Source organism: Cupressus sempervirens, chromosome 8, assembly GCF_028749045.1.
Source record: "Cupressus sempervirens isolate cs-2001-9-10 chromosome 8, ASM2874904v1, whole genome shotgun sequence".
Taxonomy (NCBI): Eukaryota; Viridiplantae; Streptophyta; class Pinopsida; order Cupressales; family Cupressaceae; genus Cupressus; species Cupressus sempervirens.
The window spans coordinates 282,042,696-282,066,616 of NC_143125.1; positions in this window are offsets into that span (position 1 = coordinate 282,042,696).

The following is a 23,921-nucleotide window of genomic DNA, read 5'->3' on the forward strand; positions in this document are numbered from 1 at the left end:
TCTACGAACTAGTAGATGTTATTTTTTTCTTTATTAGTATTTCTCAAAAACTGCAAAGAAGTTGTTTCTGGTTTAAAAAAGATTTTTTGTTAATACTAAAGGCTAAAGGCTAATCATGTTTAATACTTACAATTCTTTGTTTTTATCTAATAATTTTAAAAAGATTGTACAAGTGTTTTCAAAGAGCAACACTTATCACTAACATCATAAGAAGGAATATCCAAGGAGAATTACCACTGATCCCCCACCACCAAATTCAAGAGAAAACAAAAATTCACTACTAAAGAGATAGTAACAACGATCATCCCTAGTCTCTCTCTTATCACAAAATGATTACCATCAAAATTTGCATTTCCAATTGTCTCATGTGCATTGAAGCGATAGTAAGATTTTCACTCTCTTACCTAATGTCTCCCATTTCTGAAACTCCTGAGGAAGGGCAAGGCCATCTTCTCAGTACTTCAAAATACAACGAGTTCCATTTTTTCCCATATTGATAATCGTTGACTTAAAGTATAGTCAAAGTATTGACGGCCCATAGGAACTCAACCTTTGAACATCCCATCTATAAATGACCTCATAAAGAAAGTTCAATAAACCTGCATGAAATAGTGAAACAAAAGTTGCATACTTGTGAAGATGATCAGACTGCAGGTGATCAATATGTCTCAAATCTATATTCAATTCTTTTACTATGCATATAAATGGTTTGTTATATAAAAGCCTTATATCCACCAGATAAATAATCATTTTCTTACTATGCTATCCTTATCCTTGGCTGATCTCTAGTCTTTGCAACATGGTCCTGTAGGAACTGGAATCTCATCCATATCTCACACGAGCTCCGAGATATGCCCCATTAAAGATTGCAGCCCTGTGGCATTTAGTGACCCTTAGGGACATTCCGGTTGAGCGTTCCTGAGAACGTTTGAGAACTAAAAGGGAAAAGATGAGGTTGGGGATAGGGTTTACCCAACCACCTAGAGCTAATGGAGTAGATAGTTTGATCCCATGATGAAAGATGAGAGAGATTTGGCAGTTGGCAACTTTGTACTGGCCAACACTACAAGTTTCAACATCACCCAAGATGGCATTGTAGAATGAAAATGAAATGTGATCTCCAAAAAGTGAGAGAGGTTATTGTAGGCCTCTGTAACACGGTCTTGTAGGAACTAGAATCTCATCCATATCTCACACGAGCTCCAAGATATGCCCCATCAAAGATTGCAGCCCTGTGGCATTTAGTGACCCTTAGGGACATTCCGGTTGAGCGTGCCTGAGAACGTTCAAGCACTGAAGGGGACAAGATGAGGTTGGGGATAGGGTTTACCCAGCCATCCAAAGCTAATGGAGTAGACAGTTTGATCCCACGATGAAAGATGAGAGAGATTTAGCAGTTGGCAACTTTGTATTGGTCAGCACTGCAAATTTCAACATCACTCGAGATGGCTTTGTAGAATGAAAATGGAATGTGATCTCCAAAAAGTGAGAGAGGTTATTGTAGATCTCTACAACATGGTATTGTAGGAACTAGAATCTCATCCATATCTTGCATGAGCTTCGAGATATGCCCCGTCAAAGATTGCAGCCCTGTGGCATTTAGTGACCCTTAGGAACATTCCAGTTCAGCGTGCTCGAGAATGTTCAAGCATTGAAGGGGATAAGATGAGGTTGCAGATAGGGTTTACCCAACACCCCAGAGCTAATGGAGTAGACAGTTTGATCCCACGACAAAAGACAAGAGAGATTTGGCAGTTGGCAACTTTGTAGTGGCCAACACTGCAAGTTTCAACATCACCCGAGATGGCATTGTAGAATGAAAATAGAATGCGATCTCCAAAAAGTGAGAGAGTTTATTGTAGGTCTCTACAACATGGTCTTGTAGGAACTAAAATCTCATCCATATCTCATACGAGCTACGAGATATGCCCTGTCAAAGATTGCAGCCCTGTGGGATTTAGTGACCCTTAGGGACATTCCAGTTTAGCATGCCTGAGAACATTCAAGCACTAAAGGGGACAAGATGAGGTTGGGGATAGGGTTTACCTAGCTACCCAGAGCTAATGGAGCAGACAGTTTGATCCCACGACGAAAGATGAGAGAGATTTGGCAGTTGGCAACTTTGTATTGGTCAACACTTCAAGTTTCAACATCACCCGAGATGGCGTTGTAGAATGAAAATAGAATGTGATCTCCAAAAAGAGAGAAAGGTTATTGTAGGTCTCTGTAACACAGTCTTGTAGGAACTAGAATCTCATCCATATCTCACACGAGCTCTGAGATATGCACCGTCAAAGATTGCAGCCCTATGGCATTTAGTGACCCTTAAGGACATTCTGGTTCAGCATGCCTAAGAATGTTCAAGCACTGAAGGGGACAAAATGAGGTTGGGGATAGGGTTTACTTGACCACTCAAAGCTAATGGAGTAGACAGTTTGATCCCACAACGAAAGATGAGAGAGATTTGGCAGTTGGCAACTTTGTACTAGCCAACACTACAAGTTTCAACATCACCCGAGATGGCATTGTAGAATGAAAATGAAATGAAATATCCAAAAAGTGAGAGAGGTTATTGTAGGTCTTTGCATCATGGTCCTATAGGAACTAGAATCTCATACATATCTTGCATGAGCTCTGAGATATGTCCCGTCAAAGATTGCAGCCCTGTGGGATTTAGTGACCCTTAGGGACATTCTGGTTCAGCGTGCCTGAGAATGTTCGAGGACTGAAGGGGAAAAGACAAGGTTGGGGATAGGGTTTACCTGGCCACTTGGAACTAATGGAGTAGACAGTTTGATCCCACGATGAAAGATGAGAGAGATTTGGTAGTTGGCAACTTTGTACTGGCCAACACTGCAAGTTTCAACATCACCCGAGATGGCATTGTAGAATGAAAATGGAATGCGATCTCCAAAAAGTGAGAGAGGTTATTGTAGGTCTCTACAACATGATCTTTTAGGAATTGGAACCTCATCTATATCTAGCACGAGCTCTAAGATATTCTCTGCCAAAGATATTTGAACTCACAGTGTTTAATGAGAATATAGTTGAGGCTTGCTTTACTTTTCTATGTTAAGTTTGGCTTTCAATTTTGTTTCCCTACTTATCTATGTGAAAGTTCCACTTTCATAAGTAACGTGGATTCAATAATACTGAATTAAGTATAGGTCCATGGTTCTAGAAGCTTCACATAGCTTCTCTTCAACTATGGATCTTGTAAGCATTGTACCATGACTATTGGTGTTGTGAGAATATACAAAGCATATATATTGTTTGACCAAATGTCTTCAATGAACATGAACTATATGGAAGAAGAGAAGACATGTTGCAAAGTCTTTGAAAATTTTATTCAAGAAATGTAAGGAGCCATGGGTGATTCATCCAAATTATTTGGTAAAATAATAGGAGGAATGAATCAACCTTGATGATAGAGGTAAATGCTGAATAATATTTATTTAATCACATTGTTTGAAAAAAATTTAATGACCTTTAAATACAATTGAAAGAAATGGAATTGATCTCCCTTACTCATGTAGATGAATAAAATTAGAATTTAAAAAAGAGAGGGACATCCACCATAAAACCATGCAATCATGCACTTCTTGATGGGAGTATCATAAGTTCATTGTTAGATGGATATGCCAAATGTGGGAGAATTAAAAGGAAAATATGTTGATTGATTGAATAAAAGCATCAAACCAATGTGATAACAAAAAATAAAATTTGATTCCATAAGGTCTAACAATATCATATAATTCATTTATCAATAATTTGAAACATCATAAGCATATGTCTAATAATGTCATACATGAAATATATGTAAAAAATGACATACATAGAAAAAATTATACAAAACATATGCCCAATAATGCCATATAGGTGTAAAATGTACATCATTAGATATATACTCTTTCCAACTAGGGGAACAAAATAAATCCCTAATTGTCTTTAATTGCCAACAAGTGGGAGATGACCAGTGTATATAACGAGGTCTTCCTAACATGCTCACTAGTCCATTAGTCTAGAATCTTCTATAACTCAACATGTTACAATCAAAATTATATATGAATAAATAACTATTCTTTATAAAAAAAAAATATATATTTACACATAAAACTTAATATTTTCTTACAGCTAGCTGATAATTCCTCTGTATATACACCTCAGGGATACACTAATGGTCAGGAATAATAAGACCTTACAAAAACTATCAAAGTTACCATTCGATTGTGTCTATGAATTTTATATTGAATTTTAGTACTAATGAAAATTTTAATGTAAACTCTTTCATACCTTAGTCATTGGCTTAGAACTAGTGAGTGCAATAAGGACTCGTTGATCAATACAATGATGAAGATGTAAAGGTATCTCTGATGTCGATAGCTGAAAATGATAATACATTAGACTCAAATGCAGTTATGAAGAAAACACATTTTCTTTTGTCTCCATATCAAATAAAATATTTTGGTACCTCTGTGAATGTAGTATGACATCCTTCATTTTATAGTGTTGATCCCAAAGCTACAACACTTATTATTTATTACACATGTATGTAAATCTGTTAAGCATCAAATTCAACACCTTTGTTTGCAAAATAATGTACTATATGTTAGAGTAATAAATTCATTTCCTTAGTAATTAAATTATATTGATATAATTACTAAGTTACTTATTATATTGATATAGTTTACTTATAATTCCTTTCGATTTACAACTAATTGAAATGATTTTCCCAATTTTCCATCTAGTCACTAGAAAATTGGATTTATTGTCTCTTTCTCTTAAAGAACCAGATCTACTAATTCCTTTGGTCTAGAAGCCTTCCATTGAGATTGGGGTTTTGAAAGGTTCAAGGGTTGAGGAACTTTTTATAGAATATCTTGAAGAAGGAGAGGTCATGTATAATGGTTTTGAGGAAGGCTAGAGTTCCATCCAGATGGTGTTGCAAAATGGCCAAGTGGAGGAGGAGGTAGAAGAATAAATAGAGTAAATGCATGAGAAGGAGGGTCATGGGGGCAATGGATTCAAACCCACAACCAAGCTTTTATACCATTATACAAATTACAAATTATAAGACTACGCCTTTCATGATAGTCTCATTTTCATATTGGAAAATGAAGAATGACTTTTGGAACAAACATAATAAATACTTCCAAATTAAAATGAAGCCAATGTATTGTATTATAAGCTCAAATATTAAAGACCAAGCCCAAAAATTTATTAAGGTGTAGCATTTATAATTGTCAGGTTCATGTGAAGAAGTCATCGTTCATATTCTCATTGTTGTGTAATTTGATGATAAGAAGAATACACTGATATAGAGGTTGATAGTGACTTAAAAATTTACAAAATGCAATCAATGAGAATTTTACATTGAGGGGGGAATAATAATCAATGTTTCATTCTCATTGTTTGACAAACTCTTATATAAAGAGGGAGTAGATAGATGATATGGTTTAGTCTTCTTCCGAGAATCTTAGTCATATTGGTTCAGAAGGATTCATGATACAACTACTATACTTAGCGTGACCAATTGATGCTAAAAACCTTAGTATTGATGCTACAAACCTTAGTATTGACATAATTTAACCTTTGCAATTCCATGCATAAGATGATTATCATACAATGGTACTTGAACAAAGAACACTAATAAATATTGAGGATGTGAATTGATAATACCATTTTGCAGATGATTTTGGCATCTCACCCTTTATCACTTGTGCGTCAACTTTATTAGCCCTCTTCTTTGGTGACCTACAAATAAAGAATTAGCACAATAACAAATCTAAGATAAGATTTAAAAAATGGGTCCTATTAAAGAATCTAATATAAATTCATATAATGTATCTATATTCTAAACAAATCAAAACTAAATCTCATCACTTACACATCATAACAATACAGTCCACCTTAGTCATGTGATAGTCTTGGGGAAGAGGTTGTAACATTGTATTTGGATCCAATTGATGACTTTTTCTGTCTCTCCCAATTCAATCTAATGAGCCAACTGGATCTGCTTGACATTTTAATGTCTCAAGTATTGCCTCATGGTCTGACTCGCGAACTTTCCAAAGAATCTTATTATGTGGTTTTCCACCATATTTTATCAAGTGGACATATGATGCGACAACAAGGTTTGAATAATGAAGAATCTTCCTCTCTGTTTGCCAATCCTCGAATAACCACAAGTTAGGATTCTTCATAGGATATTGTCTAAGCCATGTGCCTGTTACAACCACTGCACTGACATGGTACTCTAAACCTTCACCATCTCTAACCGAGTGATCCAAATTTTGTTTGGCTTCAACACAACGACACAAATAATAATATGTCCCTTCTTCATTTTCTTCATGTGCAATAATAGCAAAAACATGGCCTGCAGTGACAAATGTACAAAATGCGGTCATTAATTCAGAAAATACTTGGGTAAAACTTATAAAATTACAATATATATATATATATATATATATATATATATATTACTAGGTTGCACTAAATCTGACAAGCGGTCAAAGTCAATAGATGAATCCATCTCTACCATTTCCAGTGCTTGTGGGGGATGATAGGTGTCAATTGGGTCCAAAACCTATATATCTCATTTGTCCACCCATTCAGTTGACTCACAGTCATCCCAATTTCCTCTGCACATGATGGACAATAGCATGCCATTTTTTGTGTGTGGATACTCCATGAACCTGCACCAGAGCTTCTAAAAGAGTGTAACTCACTAGATCCTGTTAGTGTGCAACAATCTTGATATGGTGCAATGTTAGTATTATCTATCAACCAAAAAAATCTACAAACTGTAGACTCACCTTCCTTACCTAGACCCATTGTAGAATTACACCATTGGACGATGGATTTTGCATCTATCAATATTGCTCCATCTTTGTACTTTAGTTCTTCATGATCCAAGGCTCTTTTAATGCATGCACCTACACCATCATGCTCTCCCTTACCATGACCAGCCTTTGTGAAATTCCACATATATTGAATTCTACACAACCTGTGCATCCTGCGCAAGCAATAGAACATTCGTGCATTCTTGAATTGAGATGCACAATTGTCTGACCAAATAATGTGTTGACGATATGATATGCTCCTATTAGCCAAATCTCCATAAAATAGTTGAAAACAACCATGTACAATCCCGTAGAATGTGATTGATCATCACTGATGTAAAAATGGTACTCCCTCAAAATCTTCCTATCATCCTCTGTACTTGTAGGTGAATGCATGAATGTTATGTGAACAAATATAGAAACATGTTGAGATGTATAATACTTTGCTTGCACCTCATTTTGTGGTTGTAGTGTGTAGTTCTCTGCAAAATCTACAATCAAAACAATGGTATCCAATGGAAACGTATCCTTGCACAACTTGAATTGCAAATCCAACCATTGAGCTCTATGGGTATGCCTTGCATACTCGTACATAATATTTTCACGAAAAATCTTCATGAGCTCATACACTAGAATCTTTTCAATAACTAGATCACATCTTTTACCATGTTTCCCATCTTTTAGAGCATATGTCACTGTCTTGAATTTTTTGTAATCTACTATTTCATTTCCAATTGCATGTGTACTATCCATATGTTAACAAGTTGATAAAAGTTGCAAAGAACCAAAAAATAAGCACGTACCATCCAAGCATGATGTCTTGTAAAATTGTTGACCGTCCCCTATTTCACATAAAATGTTGGATATGAATTCCCTTGAAGATCTTGGTGGCTCTTTGATGTCACAATTCGGAAAAACAAACTGAGAATGCAAAACTATGCATATGTGCCTAAAAACATCAAAATGGTTAGAAAATTCAATATGTATCCTACAACAACAAGTTGTGCATGTGTGATTTATTTTCACATAAAAAGGTTTACCCATCTCAAAAAATCTTTGACTTATTCGAATTTGAGGATACATACCAATAAATTTTGCAAAAAATTGTGTCTAAGTTGAGTCCAAAAAATGTTTCGCATGTGGCTCGCGATTTCGGCTACCAATCCTCCTTCTTACAACATCTCTTTAATTAGGAGAAACACGTGTGTTATTTTTCCAAAAATCTTCGATCAATGATTTCAAGGCTTCACTAATTTCTTTATCCTTTCATGGTAGTCTACCGCTAAATGTCCATAACTCATTTTTGTTGGATCTTCTAATCCCTCACGCCTTAGCATGGCTCTCCTTAAGGTACCTCTACCAATTTTTAATATTTTTCTTGTCTTTCTCATGAGTCAAGCTTTCTTCATTTGGCTACTTACCATTGTCGATGTGAGTACTCGTCTTGTGATATTACTATCTTTGGTGCATGATTTAGAACCAACTTTGTCATAAGCACTCATTACATTCTTTACAATATTTCTTTCATTTGAATCATCCATCATTCTTAGCCCAAGAATCTTCATGATAGGCCTAAATTTCAAATTTCTCATCATTTCAACAAATAATTGGCATTGACCTGTAATATTTAATTCTTCAAAAAATAATCTCCACATATGATTAACTTTTCTTCGACAAGTACACTTGCTAATCTTGTCAGGCATTGATTTCAAAATGTTAGTATCAATATCAATCAAATATTTTGGTTTTCTAAAATGAATTCTGGAAGGTGTTCTAATCTCTTCAATTCTCTCAACATTTTGAACATCAATATAAGGTTGAGTGTATTGCATACCTTGAACTGAAGATGATGTGTCTTGGCAATAAGATGTAAAAGATGGAATATCACCTACTTGATGTGTTGATGTTGTGTTTTCAACATGACATGATGGAGTGTGTATATGGTCGGATCTATAAATCAGTGTCTCTTAAGAATGAGAGGATGATATGACTTCAACATTGGAAGATGGTGTAGTGGATGCTATGACTCCAACATTCGAAGATGGTGTAGCAGATGATATGACTCCAACATTGGAGGATGGTGTAGCTTCACAATTCAATTGTCTTCTTGAGCGTAACAATCTCATTCGTTCTCTTTGTCTTTCTAATTATTCCTCCTTGTTTCTTTGTACTGGTGGTTCTTGATCCTCTTCGAAAGTTAATTCTTCATCATTGCTTTGCAATTTTCTTTGTTCATGTAGTAATTTCATTTTATCTCTTTAATTGTAAAATCTTTCTCCCTATCTGCAGTTGTTTGAATCTTTGGTTTCTTCCTTGGCATGATGATGATTTCTACATGTCAAATTATTCAAACATCCAAATTACTTAAAATGTGTAAATTAAAAATTATTCAATTACATATAAAAATTATAATTATTTGAATGAATACACAATATATATCAAACAATTTGTCAAATTTCTAACCATTTCAAAATAATATTTCATTCAAACATACAATTTTTAATGAATTCACTATATATTACATAACATATCAAATTATAATCAAATTTGTATCTATATATTGACAAACAATATTTAAAATGGATTGCACTAACCTTTTCTATTAAAAGAATATTCAAAAATTCTTCAAATCACGTATCCAATGATTAAATTTGGTGTTTTCTAGCTTCCAAAAGTGTTGAAATAGTGTTTGCTAGATGTTGAAACCCATGTTTTCTATCAGAATAATAGAGAGCATAACAGACCAAAAGTTAAAAATGGATGAAATGGGCCCCAAGGTTGGTTTTTGACCTTTTTTGGTGATTTGAGATAGTGCTTACGCACTATAGTGCGTACGCACTACAAAGCGCGTACGCACTATAGTCCGTATGCACTATCTGAAAACACATCACTCCCCATCCTCCCTACTCTCTATCCTCCCTACTCTCTCCCATCCCCTCCCTCTCTCTCTTCCTACTCTCTCCCATGCTTTACTCTCTCTCACCCTCCCTCTCCCACCACCTACTCTCTCTACCTCTCTCACCCCCTCTCCTCTCCTATCCCCGACTCTTTAGATCTCTCACACACACTCTTATCCCCCCTATCTCTCTCCCTCTCCCTCTCCTACCACCTAATTTATCTCCCCCATCCCCTACTCTCTCTCTTCTCTACCATCCCCTACTTTGTCTCTCTTACACACATTCCCATTCCCCCTCTCTCTCCCTCTCCCACCGCCTACTTTCTCTCCCCCATCGTCATACTCTCTCTACCACCCCCTACTCTCTCTCACCGTCACACTACTACTACCTACTATCTCTCTCTTTCAAGTTCTCTCTCTCCCTCTCTACTCTCTCTCCCCCATCTTGTACAAGCTCTCTCTGCCTCTCCCACTCTCTCTCCCATCACCTACTTTCTCTCCCCCATCCCTTGCTCTCTCTCTCTCTCTCTCTCTCTCTCTCTCATCTCCCATCCCCTACTCTCTCACACTCTCACACTCACCCCCATCCGATACTCTCTCTCTTCTCTCCCATCCCCTACTCTCTCACACTCTCACTCTCTCCCATCCCCTACTCTATCTCTCTTACACATACACCTCCATCCCCCCCTCTCTCTTTCCCTCTCCCATCACCTAATTTCTCTCCCCCATCATTATACTCTCTCTCTCTACCACCCCCTACTCTCACACTCTCACACTCTGTCCCATCCCCTGCTCTGTCTCTCTTACACACGCACTCCCATCCCCCCTCTCTCTTTTCCTCTCCCACTGCCTACTTTCTCTCCCCTGTCGTTGTACTCTCTCTCTGCCACCCCCTACTTTCTTGAAACACATCACTCCCCATCATCCCTACTCTCTATCCTCCCTACTCTCTCTCCTATCCCCTCCCTCTCTCTTCCTACTCTCTCCCATCCTTTACTCTCTCTCACTCTCCCTCTCCCACCACCTACTCTCTCTACCTCTCTCACACCCTCTCCTCTCCCATCCCTAGCTCTTTAGATCTCTCACACACACTCTTATCCCCCCTATCTCTCTCTCCCTCTCCTACCACCTAATTTCTCTCCCCCATCCCCTACTCTCTCTCTTCTCTTCCATCCCCTAATTTGTCACTCTTACACACATTCCTATTCCCCCTCTCTCTCCCTCTCCAACTACCTAATTTCTCTCCCCCATCGTTGTACTCTCTCTACCACCCCCTACTCTCTCTCACACTCACACTACTACTACCTACTATCTCTCTCTCTCCCCCTCTCTACTCTCTCTCTCTCTCTCCCATCTTGTATAAGCTCTCTCTGCCTCTCCCTATCTCTCTCCCACTGCCTACTTTCTCTCCCCCATCCCTTGCTCTCTCTCTCGTCTCCCATCCCCTACTCTCTCAAACTCTCACACTCTCCCCCATCCACTACTCTCTCTCTCTCCTCTCCCATCCCCTAATCTCTCACACTCTCACTCTGATCTGATTGATGGATCTAGACTATTTGTAGTAGTGAATGCTTATAAAATCAAATTAAATAAATCACAACTTAGCAGAAGTCTTAATGAATTTAATATCAATGAAATCAAAACTTAAGATGAGAAACAAAATTGAGTGAGAAGATGAGAAGATGCAAACTGAGTTTGATTTCGGAGTTCGCCACATACGTGACTACATCTCCGGGTTGGCTCCAATAGAGTATGACCGATCCGATTAATCTCCAAAATAAATTACAAATGCACCAAGATTATTCCATTAAACACATCAGCATAGCATGCCCTCGACGTGCAGAATATTCTTCAAAAATCTCTTAAACATTCTCCTGTTCTCACCGCCTGAATTGAAAAAACTACCACCATCCCCACTCTCACCTCATGCCCCCTTTTATACATAAAAGTTTACTCAATTTGGTTCATAACCAAATGATTTACAAAATATTCCTTATCTCTCCATAATATTTTCAAATCTCCCCTAATATTTATTTTAGCCCTTTTATTCATTATTTACGAGCTTTTGTTGTTACAAAGGATTAATAAGGGAAATTAGTTTTAACAAATAACCTCATTTTGAATAAGGTTGGTAGGTTGGATAATGTTCAAATCAAACAAGTGCCAATTAAATATCAAGTGCGACCAATAGCGCACCGGTGGCATGTGCTTTTGGTGGGCCGGCAGTTACGGGTTCAAAACCCACCGCCGGCATTTTATAACCAATTCTTAGCACCGATAAGATAAAACTAACTACCGCCCAAGTAAAACAAGGAGCCACGTGTTTGCAGAATAGTCAGGCACTATGTTTGGCTCCCGCAGGTCGGGGGTTCGAATCCTCCAACAAACAAGATTTTATTTGATTTTAATCAAATCAACCGAAGTATGAAAGAGAGGCCATGTGGCGCAACCTTATTTGCCCATGGAGATGATGTGATACATGCTGACTAATGCATTCAATGTGACTATAGATGCCACATGGCATGCCACGATTGGTCCACTTCAAACTTGTACAAATTGCTGACGTCATCATTTTACCCTCAAGTCAACCAAACTTTAAATGTTTGTAACTTGAGCATACAATGTCGTATTTCGATGAAATGAACACCGTTAGAACCGTCTCGATGAGCTCTTTGTAGTGACATAGGGTCCTTAAATTTTTGAGACAATTATTTTTTTCCTTTTGGACACTTTGTGATCCTAGTTTGACCCAACTTTGACCAAGCGTAACTTGCACGAACGGACTCCTTTTTGCTCCGTTCAAGTTGCATTGGAATTAGGACGTCGAGATCTTTTTGATTGTGCAAATTTTGGAGAGAAATGAGATACTTCAATTTTCACTAAAATTGTCCACTGGATCAAGCCTCCCCACTGAAGACCTTTTGGACCTCCAAAAGTGACATTTATTTTGACATAAAGTGAGGACTTGGCCTCCCCACTTGTCCAGTCTCATCTGTACATCTGAATACTTGGCTCACAAGAACAATGAAGACTGCAACAACATTGTTGATCATAAACATTATTCTATCACTTCCATAAGCATCTACATCAATTGTCATAGCCACTAACCAACAAACATTGACTAGCATCAAGCTGAACAATAATGCAAAAATGAAAGAGAATAAGTCAACAACATATCGATCCTTCATAACAGGAACATTTTTACCCAAGGAACCATAAATGCTTTCAATCATCATTCCCTCATGTTATACTATGGGTACATCCTGCAACATCTGACCCTGGTTAGCTACTCCAAGTTCAAGTGTAGAACCACCTATACTGATAGACATAAGAGTTAACTCTTTACTTGCATTAATTACCCTCTTTAACTGCCCTGTGTTTGCAAAAGAATGATCAGTCTTAATCCTGTGAGAATGTACAATATACTGAATGCCATCTTTAAACAAGTGATAATGATTCTTTTCCCTGTAGAAAATTGCTTTTCTGTCATAAAGATAAGGGCTACCAAGCACTATCCCACATATATCTAATGGAACCACATCAAATTGTACTTCATCCACAAATTTACTAGTGATTTTGAATCTTAAGGTGCATTTTCTTGTTACTTGCAACTTATCATTTTCACAAATCCAACCTATTCGATAAGGTTTCTTATGTACTGTAGTTTTCAATCCCAAGTTTCTTACAGTATTTTCAGAAATCAAGTTTACTTGAGAACCACTGTCTATGAGTGCATCAATTTTAGTGTTCTTAGCAAAAACCCTTAAATGAAACAACTCATTCCTTTTATTATCTTTAGGGAAATCATTAACTTTAGATGAAGAAGCGCAACTATGAACAGAAACACCAGAGGTAGGATCTTTACCTTTTACACCCATAGCTGTTATCTTAGTCTCATCATCTGAATTTGAACCAAGATCCATAACAACATTTGTGGCTTTCTCCTTACCTTTATGTTTTTGATTCTGTCTTTGAGCCCACTTAGGCTTCAATTCGGGATGCAACTTCCAACAATGTTCTTCATCATGACCCTTCTTGTCACAATGAGTGCAAGAAAGTTTCTCATCCTTCTTAACTATAGCTGCCTTCTTTCCTTTCTCTATCTCTGCATTCTTAGAAGATTTCTTTATAGAGTTATCATTATCAAACTTATCAATAAAAGATCCTTTACCCCTTGACTCTAAGTGCGTAGCTTGAACTGACACTTCATCCAAATTACAAGGGTTTAATACCAAAATAGAATGTCTAAGGTAGGAATGTAGGCCTCCTATGTACTTCAACAAAGTATCCTGGGTGTACAAAGGAACATTCAAAGCAATAGCCCTTTTTCGAAATTCATGGCTGTACTCTTGGACAGTTTGACCTTTCCCTTGACTAAACATCTGCCAGTCCATCATTAACTGTTGCATATGTCCTAGGGGATAAAATTGCTTCTTATGAGCATTAACAAACTCTGCCCAAGTTAAACTAACTCTACCATGCCGTGAAACTTCTGCCTTAGTCTTACTCTCCGACCAGGTTAAAGTTGTACCCCCTAACCTAAGAGTAGCTAATTGAATCCTATCAATATCATCTAATAGGTTCTGGACTCTACAATAGACTTCTACTTGCTGAATCCAATCATCCAATTTTTCAGCATTAAGTTCACCACAATACTTAGGCAAGTCAAATTTTACATCTAGTTTGATCTTAGGCTTATACCCACTCTCGAAAGGATTAGAAGAAGTAGAATGAGGAGAAGATGGAGAAGAAGGAGAAGAGGGAGGAGAAGAAGAAGAGGGTCGATCTGGTTTCTTGTCACCATCTCCATGATGTTTCCCTTTCTTGTCTTCACGTTCTTTCCACTCTTGCCTCTCCTGAAAAAGAATATCCACCTTAGCCTTCATCTCGAGGAATGCTCTTCAAAATTCCTGCTCACTGATCTCATCAGGAACCTCCATCCCAGAAATAGAAATCCTCGAAAATGTTCTTCGCTTCCCAATCTTAGGGTTAAATTCTTCAAGCTTGCCTTTGCCCTTTTGAATCTTGGATCTTGTTAGCATTCAAGAAAACAACTACAATAATAGTCAACTGGGCTCTAATACCACTTGATCTGATTGACGGATCTAGACTATTTGCAGTAATGAATGCTTAATAAAATCAAATTAAATAAATCAAAACTTAGCGGAAGTCTTAATGCATTTACTATCAATGAAATCAAAACTTAAGATGAGAAACAAAATTGAGAGAGAAGATGAGAAGATGCAAACATAGTTTGATTTTGGAGTTCGCCACAAATGTGACTACGTCTTCGAGTCGGCTCCAATAGAGTACGACCGATCCGATTAATCTCCAAAATAAATTACAAATGCACCAAGATTATTCCATTAAACACATCAGCATAGCATGCCCTCGACGTGCAGAATATTCTTCAAAAATCTCTTAAACATTCTCCTGTTCTCACCGCCTGAATTGAAAAAACTACCACCATCCCCACTCTCACCTCACACCCCCTTTTATACATAAAAGTTTACTCAATTTGGTTCATAACCAAATGATTTACAAAATATTCCTTATCTCTCCATAATATTTTCAAATCTCCCCAAATCTTTATTTTAGCCCTTTTATTCATTATTTACAAGGTTTTGTTGTTACAAAGGATTAATAAGGGAAATTAGTTTTAACAAATAACCTCATTTTGAATAAGGTTGGAAGGTTGGATAATGTTCAAATCAAACAAGTGCCAATTAAATATCAAGTGCGACCAATAGTGCACCGGTGGCATGTGCTTTTGGTGGGCCGGCGGTTACGGGTTCAAAACCCACCGCCGGCATTTTATAACTAATTCTTAGCACCGATAAGATAAAACTAACCACCGCCCAAGTAAAACAAGGAGCCACGTGTTTGGCAGAATAGTCAGGCACTATGTTTGGCTCCCGCAGGTCAGGGGTTCGAATCCTCCAACAAACAAGATTTTATTTGATTTTAATCAAATCAACTGAAGTATGAAAGAGAGGCCACGTGGCGCAACCTTATTCACCCATGGAGATGATGTGATACATGATGACTAATGCATTCAATGTGACTATAGATACCACATGGCATGCCACGATTGGTCCACTTCAGACGTGTACAAATTGCTGACGTCATCATTTTGCCCTCAAGTCAACCAAACTTTAAATGTTTGTAACTTGAGCATACAATGTCGTATTTCGACGAAACGAACACTGTTGGAACCGTCTCGACGAGATCTTTGTAATGACATAGGGTCCATCAATTTTTGAGACAATTATTTTTTTGCCTTTTGGACACTTCGTGATCCTAGTTTGACCCAACTTTGACCAAGCGTAACTTGCACGAACGGACTCCTTTTTACTCTGTTCAAGTTGCATTGGAATCAGGACGTCGAGATCTTTTTGATGGTGCAAATTCTTGAGAGAAATGAGATACTTCAATTTTCACTAAAATTGTCCACCGGATCACACTCTCTCCCATGCCCTACTCTATCTCTCTTACACATACACCCCCATCCCCCCTCTCTCTTTCCCTCTCCCACCGCCTACTTTCTCTCCCCCATCGCCGTACTCTCTTTCTCATCCACCCCCTACTCTCACACTCTCACACTCTCTCCCATCCCCTACTCTATCTCTCTTACACACACACACTCCCATCCCCGCTCTCTCTTTTCCTCTCCCATCGCCTACTTTCTCTCCCCCATCATCGTACTGTCTCTCTACCACCCCCTACTTTCACACTTTCACTCTCTCTCCCATCCCCTACTCTCTCACTTTCATAGATACACACACTCTTATGCCCCCACTCTTCTTCTTCTCTCCCATCCCCTACTCTCTACATTTGTCACACACACTCCCATCCCCCCTATTTCTCTCCCTCTCCCTCTCCCTCTCCCACTCCCTCTCCTACTGCCTACTGTCTATCTCTCTCAAGTTCTATTTCTTCCTCTCTACTCTCTCTCTCTCTCTCTCTCCCATCCCTTACTCTCACTCTCTCTCCCATCCTTTACTCTATCTCTCTTATAAATAAATACACTTTCCCATTCCCCCCCTCTCTCTCGCAGTCCTTGTCCCACTGCCTACTCTCTCCCATCCCCTACTCTATCTCTCTTAAATGCTTCCATTCCACCTCTCTCTCCCTCCCACTCCCTCTCCCACCGCCTACTCCCTCTCTCTCTCTCTCTCTCTCTCTCTCTCTCTCTCTCTCTCTCTCCCTCTCCCCCTCTCTCTCCCCTCTCTCATTCTTGACTCTCTCTCTTTGACACACACACACCCATCCCCCCTCTCTCCTCTTCCATCCCCTACTTTTTCTCTCACTTGCTCTCCCTCTCCCACTCCCTCTCCCACTGCCTACTCTCTCTCTCTCTCACTCTCACGCTTACTCTCTCCCTCTCCACTCTCTCTCTCTCTACTACCCTCTAGTCTCTCTTAAATTTTCACACTCTCTCCTATCCCCTCTCCTCTCTCTCTCTCTCTCTCTCTCTCTCTCTCTCTCTCTCTCTCTCTCTCTCTCTCTCTCTCTCTCTCTCTCTCTCTCACACACACACACACATTTCTATTCCCCCCTGTCTCCCCCTCTCCCACTCCCTCTCCCATCGCCTACTCTCTCTTCCATCCCCTACTCTCTCTTGAGCTACTTTTTCTTCCCCCTCTCCCATTCCATACTCTCTCTCTTTCACACACATGCACTCCCATCCTCATCTCTCTCAAGTTCTTCCTCTCCCACTCTGTCTCCCATCACCTACTCTCTCTCTCCTCCATCCCCTACTCTTAATCTCTCTCTCCCAACCTGTACTCTCTCTCACACTTCCTCTCTCTCCCATCCCCTACTTTAAATGTCTTTCCCCCATCCCACACTCTCTCTTTTCCACTCGTACTCTCTCTCACACTTCCTCTCTTTGCCACCCCTACTCTCTCTCTCTCTCTCTCTCATCCTATACTCTCTTTGCCACCCCTACTCTTTCTCACTTTCTCTCTCCCATCCTGTACTCTCTCCCCTCTCCTATCCCCTACTTTCTCTCTATCTCTTTCATGCACACACATAGCCATTCCCCTATCCCCCCCACCTAGTTCTCTTTTGCAACTTACATCTTAATAGTGCGTGCGCACTATAGTGCTTGCACCCTATAGCGTGCATGCGCTATTTAGAGCTGAGGTTTAAGTAGCGCGTGCATGCTATAACGTGTGCGTGCTATAGGGTGTACGCGCTATTTAAACCTTAATCAAACCCAAGCCTAAGGCTTGGTTTTTCCTTGGAGATCCAACCCAAAGGTTTGGATTTGATGAACAGGTGTGAGATGTGTTTTCCAGCAAACATACAAAAAATGATTATTTTTCTTCTGTGCTCCTCTTCAAGATTTCTCGTGGTTGGGTGTCAATAAGATCAGGTTACATAGCATTACAGGTCTTTGTGTTAGCTATCTAACCATATAATTTATTTTTAATTTGAACTATTTCAAGCCTTTCATCTATAATTTCCTTTGAATGTATGTTCATTTTTTGTCAAAAACCACCACGCACTAATTGGGCTATAGATTTTAGCTCGTTCATCGAATTTTGTAACAACTTAGTTTTTTAGAAACTAGACTCCGGTCTACACACTTTGAAATTTTTTTTTTTTGATTTTAGATTAGTTTTCAATTATTTCTAGTCGGAGCACACAGATATTTTATGTTTTTGGGATGTGTCTAGTTAAAAAATTCGTTAAAAAAAAATAGACATTATAAAATTACTCGAAAAATCTGGGATAAACTACATAGTGTTAAGTAACTTTTGACCAGAGCGATTAAAAAATTTCAAAAAAAATGTTAAAATTTTAGGGGTGCCACACTTTGTACTGTGCTATGTTTTTTTGGAATAAACAGTACCACTTTTTTTGGCCCCCTTTTTTGAGGACCTAAAACTAAACCATTTTGAAAAAAAATTAGTAGTTTAGAAACTAGATTCAAAGGACTATGACTTTTTTTTTGTCATATCTAAAAATTTTGAGCGTAACTATCTTCAAATTCTTGTTGAAGTTCAAAATTTGTAGATTTCAGGAAAAAGGTGTGCACTTATACCCCCCTTTTGGCACCACAACTTTGTGCACTTACCCTTCTATTTTAAATTAATTTATTAATTTAATCTCATGTGCACTTTATGAAATTAAAATAACATTATTATCTTCACTTATTTTATCTTTTTAATTTATTTCTTTGATTTTAAAGTCATGCACGCATCATGCAATCTAAAATCTTTTATTAAATAATTATATTTTCACTTTTTAAATTATTTTAGAAACTTAATTGATAAAATATTTATTAACTTAAATAATAATATTATTTAGCATTTATTTAAAAATGAACTCTAAATATATTATTATTAAATTAAATAAATATTATCACATTCTAAATTTATCATTAAACTTTTATCTCCAAATTTAATTCTTTTTATTTAATTAATTTCTCAATTAATTAAATATAATTAAATATTGAAATGTCATAATAATTTTCCATTAAATTAAATCATTAATTAATCTTTTAATTAGACTTAATTAATAGAAAATATGCCAAAGACTCATAAAGACGACATATGAAAACCCATGTTAGAAAAACACATACTAAATCATACAAAGGGTTATAATCATGAATTAATGTCATTCAATGCATTCGGAGGGTACTCAACTTAGATAGTTGTCCTAATTGTCAATTAGGACAAATAGCTTAAAGGGTTTGGATTTGGACTTAAGAATTTATCTCCCCTCTCTTACCGTTGAGATAATGCAATATGTTACGCTCATCCTGGCAATTCAGGGAAGTCGATACCTAGTACTTGCAACTTGCATAAAATCCATGCATGTACAGACATAATATTCTAAGCTAAACAAGCAATGGCAGGAAGCGGTACATCATGTAGATCCCAACTAGCAGGTGACTATGACTCCCTTCCTTGACCACATTAGAAACACCATACATAAAGAAAACAAACATGGACACCATACACATTCAAGTATGGGGTAAGTATTCATAAGAAAACACGTACAATAACCATCTAACTAATCATCATCAATAACTACAAATACCATGATAATCATCATATATACATGAACTATAGAGTATCAAGTAATCTCATCATATAATCAACTGAATGTAAAACAATATCTGATAATCTGAAAGTAATGCTGCTAAACATCAATCATAAAACTAGTCTAAAAGAGGACAACAATGATAACAGAAATGCAAACTAGGGGCAGTCAGTACAAAACGTCAAATTCTATAGGATAGTCATACAAAGGCCTAAAATAAATTATCTCATTTTTGAGAGATCACATTCTGTTTCGGTTCGGCAAAGCGATCTCACTTGATGCCAAAACTCACAGTGTGCCTCAGTTCATAGTTGCATGATAGCATGTGCCTTAGTTCATAGTTACATGATAGTGTAACTCTGAAACCACTGATCTTGACATCTAATAATTAGCACCATTAGCTCTAGATGGGTAGGTGAACCTTAGTGTAACCCTTTCTATGGTTGTCGAGAGCCTCCATTGTTTGCAGCCACCACATACTAAAGAATCTCCAAGGTGCTCTAAGTGTGTTTTGAGGTTGATCTTCTAAGGGTCGTAACTTGGAGCTCATGAGGGCTATCAATGAAACATAACATGATGCAAGATGATCACATTAAAGCCTAAAATAACGTATCTACTTTTTGAGAGATCACATTCCATTTGGATTTGGCATAGCGATCTCGCTGGATGCCAAAACTCACAGTATGCCTCAATTCATAAGTGCATCATAGCATAACTTTGAAACCACTTATCTCGGGATCAAATCATTAGTGCCATTAGCTTTGGATGGCTTGGTTAACCCTTGTGACACCCTTGTTCTAGCCATGGAAAGCCTCCATTGTTCACAGCCACCTTTTAGTAAATAGTCTCCAAGGTGCTCTAAGTGCATTTTGAGGTTGATCTTTTGACGATCATAACTTAGAGCTTGTGAGGGCTATAAATGAAACATCGAATGATACAAGATAGTCATGCCAAGGCTTATAGTAAAATATCTCATTTTTGAGAGATCACATTCCATTTGGATTCAGCACAGTGATCTCACTTGATGCAAAAACTTGTAGTGTGCCTCAGTTCATATGTGCATCATAGCATAACTTTGAAACCACTAATCTTGGCATCGAAGAATAAACACCATTAGCTTTAGATGGGAGGGTAAACCCTAGTGACATCCTTGTTCTATCCATGGAGAGCCTCCATCATTCATGGCCACCCTATACTAAAGAGTCTCCAAGGTGCTCTAAGTATGTCTCGAGGTTGATCTTCTGAGGGTCATAGCTCAGAGCTCATAAGGGTTATAGATGAAAAATTGAATGTGACAAGATGGTAATGTCAAGACCTAAAATAAACCATCTCATTTTTGAGAGATCACAATCCATTTGGATTTGGCACAACAATCTCGCTTGATGCAAAATATTACAGTGTGCCTTAGTTCATAGGTGCATCACGACATAAATTTGAAACCACCAAAATTGGCATCAAATCGTCAACACCCTTAGTTCTAGATGGTTGGGTGAATCCTGGTGAAAACCTTTTTCTAGCCATAGAGAGCTTCCATCATTTGTGGCCACCTCATATCAAAGAGTCTCCAAGGTGCTCTAAATGCATCTTGAGGTCAATCTTCTGATGGTCATAACTCAAAGCTCACAAGGGATATTGATAAAATGTCAAATGCTATAGAATGGCCATACCAAGGCTTAAAATAAACTATCCAATTTTTGAGAGATCACATTCCATTTGGATTTGGCACAACAATTTTGCTCGATGCCAGAACTTGTATTGTACCTTAGTTCATAGGTGCATGGAAACATAACTTTGAAACCATTGATCTTAGCATCAAATTGTCAACACGATTAGCTTTGAATGGGTACGTGAACCCTAGTGACACCCTTGTTTTGGCTATAGAGAGCCTCCATTGTTCATGACCATCCCATACCAAAGTTTCTCCAAGGTGCTCTAAGTGCATTTCAAGGTCAATCTTTCAAGGGTTGTAACTCAGAACTCATGAGGGCTATCGATAAAATGTCAAATGCTATAGGACAATCATGCCAAGGCCTAAATAAACCTATCCCATTTTTAAGAGATTACATTCTATTTGGATTCAACACAATGATCTTTCTCGATGCCAAAACATGCAATGTGCATCAGTCTATAGGTGCATCACAGCTTAACTTTGAAACCATTGATCTTGGCATCGAATTGTCAGTGCCATTAGCTCTGAATGGGCAAGTGAACCTTAGTGAGACCCTTTTTCTAGCCACAAAATGATAAAAATATATATCAAAATACATGTATCCATAGACAAATTACACAAATATATATCAAAGTTCATGTATCCATAGACAAATTATACAAAAAATATCAAAATACATAGATCCATATAAAAAATATGGCTGATCATGCCATCGAAATGTGTATAATATCAATGTTTATGTATACAATGTGGCATTTGTCATCTCAAAATGTTTCATGATGCATCCTATGAAAAATATACTATCCTATACTACTGGTGAATGATCAAAATGCAACCTCTTCACTACACTAGATGGATCAGATGCCTCCTACATGAACAAAAAAAGAAAACCCAAAGTTAGACTACTAAATTTATATGATTTGATGTATCTAGCATTGAATTACTCAAATGCATAATTATCCTTTTTTTAAAGAATATTTATAGTATTAAACTTTCATCATAAATACCTCTCTTGTCAACCTCCTACATTGGTCAGGAGTCCTCTTATATGTCCTCAGCAATGCTTGAGCCTCATTGATTGTGGCATGTATATGCTCAAGTATGTTTTTTAGATGGATCTACAACATAAAATATAACATTATAATTCATAGAATACTAAATTTATAGCATATAATTAAGAATTCAAACTACAACTTACCTTTGTCAAATCCTCCTCTAGATATATTGTCTTTGTGAAAAAAAATACAAAATTCTAACGTCTAGCCTCCTGTGCACTAGGTGTTTCCTATGAGATACAAAATACTAGTTGTTAATATCACATAAATCAATTTTGAATTTATTTATGAAAAAAAGGAAAATAAATAATAAATAATAGCTAAACATATGATGGGGCTTTCACTATGAGTAGAAATGCTAGAGGGTTTGGGACATGGAATTTGCAAAGACTCATCACCAGTAGCCACACCCTATACAATAAAGAATGTAATTAAATTTCATGACCACAAACATTTTACAGTAATGCATTAATATTTAATCACTTTAAAAGCACCTAATTACCTTCCCCTTGTATATGGATTGTGCCTCATCCCCTACACTCTACCCACCACTAACAGGTGATACCTATAAGAGAAAAGAAAGATTACAAACCATATATGCTCCAATATCAAATAGAAAAATAATGAGAACACAAAATAATGTACCATAGATGTCTCAAGGCAAAATGAAATAGCCAAGAGTAGGACATTGTCAACCTATCTAAGCTCCTCCTTAGTCATCAACTAAATATGAATGAAGATCACATACATGTATAAGTTAGTATGGGTTAAAAATTAAAATTACTCTATTATAAAGATTAACTTTAAATGGAATATGTCATAACGACCTCTACATGCCCCTCCTATCTCATGTTAGGGTGTGTAGCCTCTATATGTGCATCTAGTCTATCCTCCTCAAATACAAAGTGATACTTAGAAAGATCTCCTATGGGACCCAGACAAATATTCTTGCATGTTATGCAAGTATGGGGCATAGAAACATGCGATGAGCTCACTGATAATGAACTCACCCCAACATCATCAACATAGGGAGGCAACACTGACCTAGCCTAGTATATCAATAGGCTGCTTAATCTATGGATGGCTCTAATAGTGAAAGAGCTAGCCTCGGCAATGATATTAGGATGTTGCACCTGAGGATGGGGGGAGACATTAGTAGGGAGGACAAAAGTGCTAAATTACTTCCACTAGGAAAAGGGTCTATCCTAAGGAGCTCCTCCTCCCACACCCATGTTGGGCTTCATAATCTAATAGTTCACCTTAAGGCCCAAGACAAATTTGGTATACAATTTTCTAATGAAATAAAATGGCACCTCTAAATTGTAGTGTAGAAGGATGTCAAGAACCATCCACCAACAATCCCAAAAATTCGCACGCATAGCCTCATTTGTGCACCAATTAAT